Consider the following 8,730-nt stretch of genomic DNA (forward strand, 5'->3'; position numbering starts at 1 on the left):
ATATTGCTTGTTTAACATCATTTATCAAGGGTTAGATATAATGGTTATTTTAATATTTTGTATGCAAAGTGTAAAGTAGTATTATTATTATTATTATTCTATCTTTTAACAAACAAGTTTCTATCTTAATTTGTTTCAAAGGATCATCAATTTATGTACCCCAAACAAAATTAGTAGCACACCTCGGTTTCATATGATGACGTGAACGATGACTTGGCAAGTCATCAGACTATGAACAGTCCTTGACCTATTACGGGATATTCCCATAAGTCAGAATACTCATAGTCGTAGTCAAATTTTATTGCATCGTTTATGAAATCTTGATCGTTAAACTCGGTCATTGTCACGCCTTTGTTTTGATGGTCAACGTTTGTCGACGAACAATGTTGACCTTGAAGCAAAAAAGGCGACAGTTCCATGTTGTTTATCGTGTTTATCGAAGTTTGTTCGGTACAAGGGTCTTGTTTCATGCTCCATGTTGGACCGATGACCGGATCAGGCGGTTGGAAACTTGGTATGCTCGTGTTCTGTTGAGCTGGCAGCCCGGGCCCGGTGAAACAACCGTTGTGTACTTGAAACTGTGGAGCGTTGCTGTTGTTGTTGTTTTCTTGTTTGAATTGTATTTCTTTAAAACTGCCACCCCAAGAGTACTAAGTCGGTAACACTGAGTTAAACTGCGAGTACTGAGTTGACTCGAACGGGTGGATACTAGTCTTGGCTGCATAACCGGTTATTATTTTCTTGGGCTTTATTGTCTGCAATGCAGCATTATTACCTTTGACATCAACTTCATGGATTGTAGGATTGGTGGTTCGGTGGCTGCTAACGGCTTCATTTTGTTGAATTTTTATAGGTTCTGAACCTTTATCGGTTGCATCTCGTGGATTAATATCCGGATATTTTGGCCCGCTAGACGAAGTTTTAAGATCATCTTTTTGTAATCTTGTTAAGTAAGAGACGATATTTCTGCACTATTTAAAAACAATTTATGAGAAAACCGGTTATAATATTGTGAAAGCTACCTAATAATTCAACTTATACCATATGCTGCTAAAACCATGCAAGATGATGAAAAAAACCCGAAAAATGTTTGATAGATTGGTAACTGAGGGTATTTTTGTCTTTTTAAAAAATTTAAAAATATTTTTGTCATTTACCATTTTTTTTGGTCAAGTTTAGTATAAAGTGGTCTACAAACTCGATACGTATTTGGGTGACCTATAAAGTAAGTTTTAAATTTTATTGCATATGCGACGTTAATGAAAAAAGTTGAATACTTGAGTGAACGACACGTAAATTATCATATATTAATAAAACAAATAAAAAGGTGTAAGCATAACAGTTGCCAAGAGTTGAAGAAATACCTGCAAGTGGCTTGCAACGTTTCCTCTCGTTAGCCATGGCATGTTCATCAGGTCGAGTATTTTCTTGGGACCAACTTGTAGGGGTATGGTACTAAAACCCGGTTCTACGACCCTAAATCTATTATGTTTGGCTTATTTTATTATATGGGCTAATACATTTGTTTTTGGGCCGAGGGGGTTTTGTGGAGGTAACCCTAACTGGGCTAGGCCCATTAGGGTATCATGATGGTGGCCATGAGGCTCCCTATATAAGGAGGTATCCATCTCCTTATCAAGGGTTGGCAAATTCTCAGTAAGAGCCACCACCATATTTTTGTGTCTGTGAACAAGAAATCCTCAGGATATCTTAGCAGTCGCCTCCACACCCCCGAAACCATTTGCAGGTCTCAGCATTGCAGGTCTCAGGCGCAGCCGAGGAAGAAGAAGATCAAGACGTGGTTCGTTCATCTCGAAAATCCGTGGAAGCATCGTCATGGATCAGGTTAGATTCATTTCGTGCTTTGACATTGGCGCCATCCGTGGGACGGCAACGAACTGCCCTTCGATCTTCATCTCGGCTGTCAGATCTCTCCCAAGAAAAACGCAGATCTGGAAGTTTACAGAAAAAGGCTTCAAAGCTTGTTCTATTTAAAGCTCAAAAAGATCCATAGATCTAAAAAGAGGCTTCCAGATCTGGGCAAGAAGGAAAATCCGTGATTCGAATGATCAGATCTCCGAATCTGTGAATCTGTGATTCAGGATCTCCGAATCTGTGATGGTTTTAAATCTGCTCCGAATCTTCAGATCTGTCCAGATCTGATTTACAGATCTAGGTCTAGATTACAGACCTGGATTTTAGGTCTAAAGTTGCAGATCTGACTCTTAAATTGCAGATCCAGAAGTTACTAGACTTCCGCCGCCATGTACGCACGCCCGGGGGTTCTCACTCCGCAGCCGTGCACGTGCCGCCGCGGAATCCACCATCTGGGTTTTGCGCAAGAGACCTCCGCCATGCACACGCACTTGCGAGTCACCACTCTATCGCCGTGCATGCGCGCATCAGGCTACGCGCCAAACTTCAAGGTTGGGAATCCTCCTAATATCCCATATGGCTACGCGCCAAACTTCAAGGTTGGGAATCCTCCTAATATCCCATATGGCTACGCGCCAAGGTTGGGAATCCTCCTAATATCCTATATGGCTACGCGCCAAACTTCAAGGTTGGGAATCCTCCTAATATCCCATATGGCTACGCGCCAAGGTTGGGAATCCTCCTAATATCCCATATGGCTACGCGCCAAGGTTGGGAATCCTCCTAATATCCCATATGGCTACGCGCCAAACTTCAAGGTTGGGAATCCTCCTAATATCCCATATGGCTACGCGCCAAGGTTGGGAATCCTCCTAATATCCCATATGGCTACGCGCCAAGGTTGGGAATCCTCCTAATATCCCATATGGCTACGCGCTAAGGTTGGGAATCCTCCTAGTATCCCATATGGCTACGCGCCAAGGTTGGGAATCCTCCTAATATCCCATACGGCTACGCGCCAAGGTTGGGAATCCTCCTAATATCCCATATGGCTACGCGCCAAGGTTGGGAATCCTCCTAATATCCCATATGGCTACGGGCCAAGGTTGGGAATCCTCCTAATATCCCATATGGCTACGCGCCAAACTTCAAGGTTGGGAATCCTCCTAATATCCTATATGGCTACGCGCCAAACTTCAAGGTTGGGAATCCTCCTAATATCCCATATGGCTACGTGTCAAGGTTGGGAATCCTCCTAATATCCCATATGGCTACGCGCCAAGGTTGGGAATCCTCCTAATATCCCATATGGCTACGCGCCAAACTTCAAGGTTGGGAATCCTCCTAAGATCCCATATGGCTACACGCCAAACTTAGGGGTTGGGAATCCTCATACCATGTGTTCACGCATCACATATGCTCACGCATATTACACATGCCAAACTGCAAGGTTGGGAATCCTCCTAAGATCCCATATGGCTACTCGCCAAACTTAGGGGTTGGGAATCCTCATACCATGTGTTCACGCATCACATATGCTCACGCATATTACACATGCCAAACTGCAAGGTTGGGAATCCTCCTAAGATCCCATATGGCTACACGCCAAACTTAGGGATTGGGAATCCTCATACCATGTGTTCATGCATCACATATGCTCACGCATATTACACATGCTTACGCATCACATGCTTACGCATCACATGCTCGCACATGTCACAATCTACACGCACGCGCACGCAACATCTGCGCGTGGCGCATAACACAAAACCAAAGTCTACGCGCACGTGCATGCAACATCTGCATGTGGCGCGTGACATAAAGTAGCCCGTAAGTCGCCTCACGCGCAGGCTTTATTATTCACAGCTCATAAGACGCCTCGTGCGCAAGCTGTTATTATTCTTACAGCCCGTAAGTCGCCTCACGCGCAGGCTTTATTATTCACAGCTCATAAGACGCCTCGCGCGCAAGCTGTTATTATTCTTACAGCCCGTAAGTCGCCTCACGCGCAGGCTTTATTATTCACACAGCCCATAAGACGCCTCGCGCGCAAGCTGTTATTATTCTTACAGCCCGTAAGTCGCCTCACGCGCAGGCTTTATTATTCACAGCTCATAAGACGCCTCGCGCGCAAGCTGTTATTATTCTTACAGCCCGTAAGTCGCCTCACGCGCAGGCCTTTATTACTTTCACAGCTCGTAAGACGCCTCGCGCGCAGGCATTATTATTCTCAAAGCTCGTAAGACGCCTCTCGCGCGCAGGCTTTTATTCTTAGCTCGTAAGACGCCTCATGCGCAGGCTTTATTATGCTACAGCTTGTAAGACGCCCCTCGCGCGCAGGCTTTTATTATTCTCAGCTCGTAAGACGCCTCTCGCGCGCAGGCTTTATTATTCTTAGCTCGTAAGTCGCCACTCGCGCAGGCTCTATTATTATAGCTCGTAAGCCGCCTCACGCGCCAGCTTCATTATTCTACAAGCTCGTAAGTCGCCTCGCGCGCCAGCTTCTTTATTATTACAGCTCGTAAGTCGCCTCGCGCGCCAGCTTCTTTATTATTACAGCTCGTAAGTCGCCATGCGCGCAGGCTCTCATTATTCTACAGGCTCGTAAGTCGCCGCACGCGCCAGTTTTATTACTTTCACAGCTCGTAAGTCGCCTCACGCGCCAGCTCAATTATTATTCTTATAGCTCATAAGACGCCTCTCGCGCGCAAGCTTTATTACTTTCACAGCTCGTAAGTCGCCTCACGCGCCAGCTCAATTATTATTCTCAAAGCTCATAAGACGCCTCTCGCGCGCAGGCTTTTATTATTCTAAGCTCGTAAGACGCCTCTCGCGCGCAGGCATTATTATTAGTTTACTCGTAAGTCGCTTCTCGCGCCAGCTCCATTATTATTATAACTCGTAAGTCGCTTCTCGCGCCAGCTCCATTATTATTATAGCTCGTAAGTCGCCTCACGCGCGAGCTTCATTATTATTATAGCTTGTAAGTCGCCTCGCGCGCAGGCTTTTATTACAACATGTCACCATCATGAAGAAAACCTCTCAAAACTCAGACAATAAGACAAGGCCAAAGAAAAGGGAAAAAACCGCCTCACACCTTATAAAGTCCAGCGCTCCACCTAGACGCTTGCGCGCCCAGGAGCAACACTGGACTTGGGGGGGCTTGTAGGGGTATGGTACTAAAACCCGGTTCTATGACCCTAAATCTATTATGTTTGGCTTATTTTATTATATGGGCTAATACATTTGTTTTTGGGCCGAGGGGGTTTTGTGGAGGTAACCCTAACTGGGCTAGGCCCATTAGGGTATCATGATGGTGGCCATGAGGCTCCCTATATAAGGAGGTCTCCATCTCCTTATCAAGGGTTGGCAAATTCTCAGTAAGAGCCATCACCATATTTTTGTGTCTGTGAACAAGAAATCCTCAGGATATCTTAGCAGTCGCCTCCACACCCCCGAAACCATTTGCAGGTCTCAGCATTGCAGGTCTCAGGCGCAGCCGAGGAAGAAGAAGATCAAGACGTGGTTCGTTCATCTCGAAAATCCGTGGAAGCATCGTCATGGATCAGGTTAGATTCATTTCGTGCTTTGACACAACTTCTGCCATAAATTATGCAAACAATTTTATACCTTAAGTTTTATGGAAACCATAAGGGTTTTTTTAAAAAAATAAAAAAACAATGTATTTTGTCCGATTTTAGTCATTGTACTTTCTTAGTACATAATACGTTTTTTTGTCCCGTTTGGTTCATTAAGCGAACTTGTAAATATTACAGTATAATGGCCTAAACGGGACAAAACAATAATATAAAAAATAATTTAAAATCCGAACTCACTTTCGAAACCAATAAGATTGACTGCTTTGACAAACTTCTGATGAAGATCAACGGTCCAAACAACGCGCGCTTTCTTGACCGACGAATGATCAGCAAAGTCTTTCTCTTCATACTTATTATGTTCCAAATCTTTTCTTTTCCTACTACCCGGTGCCATATCACCTCCGCAAAACAAGTATCCGTCATCAGATTGTTGTTCAGATACATTCCTCATCATTAGAATCTCTTCAAGTCCTTCATGACTTTCGCTATCTTTCACCTCGTGTATCTTCTTTCGGTATACATGCTGCCATATGTTCCTTAACTCCTTCATTCGAATCGGTTTAAAAGATAGTCACATGCACCATGTTGTACACCTCTCATAACTCGGCTTGTTTCACCATCAACCGACATCACTGCATAGAATTTATTAAAAGGGATGTCATATTCAGACACCAGCCTATCAGGGCCTATACAAGGCGTATAGGCACAAAGGTATCAAACATATCGTGTTACCTACACCAATACAAGGTGAATAGCTCTATACAAAGTCTAGTATAGAGCCTCGGGCCTATACAAATCGTATAGGCGCCTATAACAAAAATTATAGTATATTTTTATAGGATATATTAATAAATCCTATTAAAATTAAGTTACAATTTTTTTTCAATTATAAAAGATCAAAGTAATAAATATACGACTCATATAGCTCTATGCAGCTCTCAAGGACAAGTATACAACATGTATAGGCTTTTACAAGGCGTATAGGTACAAAGGTATCAAACATATTCTGTTACCTACGCAAGGTGAATAGCTCTATTCGAAGTGTATAAGCCCTGATGTCTTGTATAGAGCCTCGGGCCTATACAAATCGTATAGACGCCTATGACAAAAATTATGGTATATTTTTTAGGATTTGTTAAGAAATCCTATTAAAATTAAGTTACAATCAAAGTAATAAATATATGACTCATATAGCTCTATACAGCTCATATAGGCATATACGACGCGTATATTTTACTGGTCATAATTAATATAGTGTATTTGTGTATTAATGTATAGAGTTAACTGACTTATGACGGGAAGGTCCATCTCAAGTCCAACATGCTCTAAAAGCTTGAAACCATCCATGTCATTGTCAGGCATGTTAACATCACTAATAACTATGTCAAACCCGTCTTTTCGCTCACTAAGCAGATCCAACGCCTCGATAGCTAGTCCACATGTAGTAACTGAAACAACAATAATCAACAAGAAATTAAACATCACCATATACATATATTAACAAAGTAACAATAATATAACTTTGTGAACATAAATGCTATAACAAGTTATGCCTAGAAAACTAATGGGCTGAAGTTGGCTAGGCCCAAAGTGAGCCCAAGCCCAATAGAGGAAACATCACCTCAAATATGTATCAGATGCTCAAATTCTCAAAACATAGAGCATCAATATTACAAAAAAGAAACTTGTCTACCTCAAAACATTCCAATCAAGTTATCATAGTGTCTGACAACCATAAACTAGTAAGTATATATTGTAAAACCATCATATCATAATTTAGAAGGCAATTAAGCATATTGAAAAAGTAACATGTAAAAGAGTGTCTAGGATCATAATATTATTGAAACTTAATATTATGTATAACATTTTGTAAACTTTTTCATCATCTTTAATCAATTTTGAAATTTTTTCTTTAATAAAACAAACTTTGCATGAGAAATTAAAAAAATTGATTGACTGACTCATAAAATAATACACCTATTAATCATGCATATAATAACACCTAAAATCTCATTTTTTTGTCCAAAACTTAATTAGAGTTGTATTTAATATTTATGCTCCATACACATCAAAACCAAAAATAATTCATAATTATAATGATGTATGCATAAACACACACACACACTATTATTCAGATTCACTCATATAAACTTGTATACATATTACATAACCTAAAACAAATCAAAATAATAATAATAATAATAATAATAATAATAATAATAGTGAAGAAACAAGAACCTTCATAGGAGCACTTCTTTAGCATCTTCTCAAGAATTTTCAACCAAGTAGGATCATCGTCAACGACAAGAACACGAAGACCAGCGGGAAAAACATCCGCTCTAGGCGATGAGAATCCATGTAATCCTTCAGTCATCAGCTAAGACAAATATATATATAAGTATATAACAACTTTGTGATCAAATAAACACCAAGATCTTTAGCGAACGGGTAGTTATTCCAAACCCGAGCTCGGATTAATACTGAGGGAGTGTTGAGAGTTTGGAGATTATCAAGTGAAGTTTGTGCTCAGATTATTAATAAACACAAGGAGAAGAATATTTGGTGCCAGTAGCAAGCTAGCAGTTAATAACGGTCCCCTGTGTTAATAATAATAATAATAATAATAATAATAATAATAATAATAATAATAATAATAATAAAGAATATTTTATTTACACACTTTAAGATTGTGGTTTGTGCTATCTACATCCTTCATATTGTATAAACTACCAATAATATATATTCCACCATCCATATGGTTTAATTAAAACAAGTATTTGTACCCGCGCGTTGCGGTGGACCGCGTTTTGCGCATTACATGATCGAAAGCTAGTGCGTGTAGAGGAGGGTACGCGGCGGGAAAATGGTGGTTGGTATTGGTTCGATTTGTTATCGTAAAAGTTTTGTGGTCAAAGTTGAAATTCTAAAAGTTTTATTGTGAAAGTGTAAAGTTTTTGTGGTCAAAGTTGAAAGTCTAAAAGTTTTGTTGTAATAGTATGAAACTTTTGTTGTCAAAGTTGAAAGTCTAAAAGTTCTTAAAAGTTTAAAAGTGTAAATTTTTGTGGCCAAAGTTAAAAGGATAAAAGTTTTGTGACAAAAGTTGAATAAAAAATAGTTTCATTACCAAAGTTGAGAGACTAAAAGATAAAAGTTTGAAACTTATTGGCAAAACTCAAAATAACTAAGCTATAGAAGTTGTCTTTTAATTATATTTGAGGGGTCAAAAGTTAAATATTTAAAACTTGTGATAAAACTC

At 40.3% G+C, this 8,730-nt stretch overlaps 1 pseudogene across 1 annotated transcript; it reads right to left on the reverse strand.

The window, feature by feature from the left end:
* Positions 1 to 94: 94 nt before the first annotated feature.
* On the reverse strand, positions 95 to 8,079 carry LOC143614587 (two-component response regulator ORR26-like; annotated as a pseudogene). Its single transcript, XR_013150309.1, has 6 exons — positions 7,713 to 8,079; positions 6,764 to 6,922; positions 5,712 to 6,106; positions 5,586 to 5,588; positions 1,365 to 1,438; positions 95 to 966 (listed from the first exon to the last, which is right to left on the reverse strand). The product of XR_013150309.1 is annotated as a two-component response regulator ORR26-like (transcript).
* Positions 8,080 to 8,730: the final 651 nt, after the last annotated feature.

The sequence above is a fragment of the Bidens hawaiensis genome, unplaced genomic scaffold (assembly GCF_021521415.1).
Source record: "Bidens hawaiensis isolate Kalapana, Puna unplaced genomic scaffold, B.hawaiensis_p1.1 tig00040540_1, whole genome shotgun sequence".
Lineage (NCBI taxonomy): Eukaryota > Viridiplantae > Streptophyta > Magnoliopsida > Asterales > Asteraceae > Bidens > Bidens hawaiensis.